The sequence below is a fragment of the Osmia lignaria genome, unplaced genomic scaffold, assembly GCF_051020975.1.
Source record: "Osmia lignaria lignaria isolate PbOS001 unplaced genomic scaffold, iyOsmLign1 scaffold0041, whole genome shotgun sequence".
NCBI lineage: Eukaryota > Metazoa > Arthropoda > Insecta > Hymenoptera > Megachilidae > Osmia > Osmia lignaria.
The window spans coordinates 215,001-217,500 of NW_027478182.1; positions in this window are offsets into that span (position 1 = coordinate 215,001).

The following is a 2,500-nucleotide window of genomic DNA, read 5'->3' on the forward strand; positions in this document are numbered from 1 at the left end:
ATTTATACCATCACGGACGTTAGTTCAATAGCGTTTAACGATCGATCCACGGTACAGAATGCAAAAATATGATTGTTAAAATTTTCGACTAATCGGTTCTAAGAGGCGAAGCAATACGCCGCTGGGACTTTGAAATATTTCGGAGCGCACCTAAAGTTCGTTATTTTGGCTAAACGGAGCGAAAATCTGCATTTATACCATCACGGACGTTAGTTTAATAGCGTTTAACGATCGATCCACGGTACAGAATGCAAAAATATGATTGTTAAAATTTTCGACTAATCGGTTCTAAGAGGCGAAGCAATACGCCGCTGGGACTTTGAAATATTTCGGAGCGCACCTAAAGTTCGTTATTTTGGCTAAACGGAGCGAAAATCTGCATTTATACCATCACGGACGTTAGTTTAATAGCGTTTAACGATGGATCCACGGTACAGAATGCAAAAATATGATTGTTAAAATTTTCGACTAATCGGTTCTAAGAGGCGAAGCAATACGCCGCTGGGACTTTGAAATATTTCGGAGCGCACCTAAAGTTCGTTATTTTGGCTAAACGGAGCGAAAATCTGCATTTATACCATCACGGACGTTAGTTCAATAGCGTTTAACGATCGATCCACGGTACAGAATGCAAAAATATGATTGTTAAAATTTTCGACTAATCGGTTCTAAGAGGCGAAGCAATACGCCGCTGGGACTTTGAAATATTTCGGAGCGCACCTAAAGTTCGTTATTTTGGCTAAACGGAGCGAAAATCTGCATTTATACCATCACGGACGTTAGTTCAATAGCGTTTAACGATCGATCCACGGTACAGAATGCAAAAATATGATTGTTAAAATTTTCGACTAATCGGTTCTAAGAGGCGAAGCAATACGCCGCTGGGACTTTGAAATATTTCGGAGCGCACCTAAAGTTCGTTATTTTGGCTAAACGGAGCGAAAATCTGCATTTATACCATCACGGACGCTAGTTTAATAGCGTTTAACGATCGATCCACGGTACAGAATGCAAAAATATGATTGTTAAAATTTTCGACTAATCGGTTCTAAGAGGCGAAGCAATACGCCGCTGGGACTTTGAAATATTTCGGAGCGCACCTAAAGTTCGTTATTTTGGCTAAACGGAGCGAAAATCTGCATTTATACCATCACGGACGTTAGTTTAATAGCGTTTAACGATGGATCCACGGTACAGAATGCAAAAATATGATTGTTAAAATTTTCGACTAATCGGTTCTAAGAGGCGAAGCAATACGCCGCTGGGACTTTGAAATATTTCGGAGCGCACCTAAAGTTCGTTATTTTGGCTAAACGGAGCGAAAATCTGCATTTATACCATCACGGACGTTAGTTCAATAGCGTTTAACGATCGATCCACGGTACAGAATGCAAAAATATGATTGTTAAAATTTTCGACTAATCGGTTCTAAGAGGCGAAGCAATACGCCGCTGGGACTTTGAAATATTTCGGAGCGCACCTAAAGTTCGTTATTTTGGCTAAACGGAGCGAAAATCTGCATTTATACCATCACGGACGTTAGTTCAATAGCGTTTAACGATCGATCCACGGTACAGAATGCAAAAATATGATTGTTAAAATTTTCGACTAATCGGTTCTAAGAGGCGAAGCAATACGCCGCTGGGACTTTGAAATATTTCGGAGCGCACCTAAAGTTCGTTATTTTGGCTAAACGGAGCGAAAATCTGCATTTATACCATCACGGACGCTAGTTTAATAGCGTTTAACGATCGATCCACGGTACAGAATGCAAAAATATGATTGTTAAAATTTTCGACTAATCGGTTCTAAGAGGCGAAGCAATACGCCGCTGGGACTTTGAAATATTTCGGAGCGCACCTAAAGTTCGTTATTTTGGCTAAACGGAGCGAAAATCTGCATTTATACCATCACGGACGTTAGTTTAATAGCGTTTAACGATGGATCCACGGTACAGAATGCAAAAATATGATTGTTAAAATTTTCGACTTATCGGTTCTGGATCACTGAAAAATCAAAAAAAATTATTAATTTTGATTAATTAAATTACATATGTAGTTTTATATTGTTATAGTCTCGTATTTGTTAATGTTTTGTCGTAAGAAAATGCAAAAATATCGTTTTAATGTTTTCGTCTCATCGGTTCTGGATCGCTGAAAAATCAAAAAAAAATATTAATTTTCATTAATTAAATTACAAATGGAGTTTTATATTGCTATAGTCGCTTATTTGTTAATGTTTTACCGTAAGAAAATGCAAAAATATCGTTTTAATATTTTCATCTCATCGGTTCTGGGCGGTTTTAAAATTTTTTAAAATATTAATTAAACCCATGATTTACATGAGAATGTGAATTTATTATGTCCTGCATGTTAATTTATTAATTTTCATGTATAGAACGTTATAAAATGAAAGGATATGTTCGACGATATTTTCAGTCTAAGTTTTACCGTGCCGGCGGGATGGTACGCTCTCACGGCGGTTTGCACAGGCATACGCC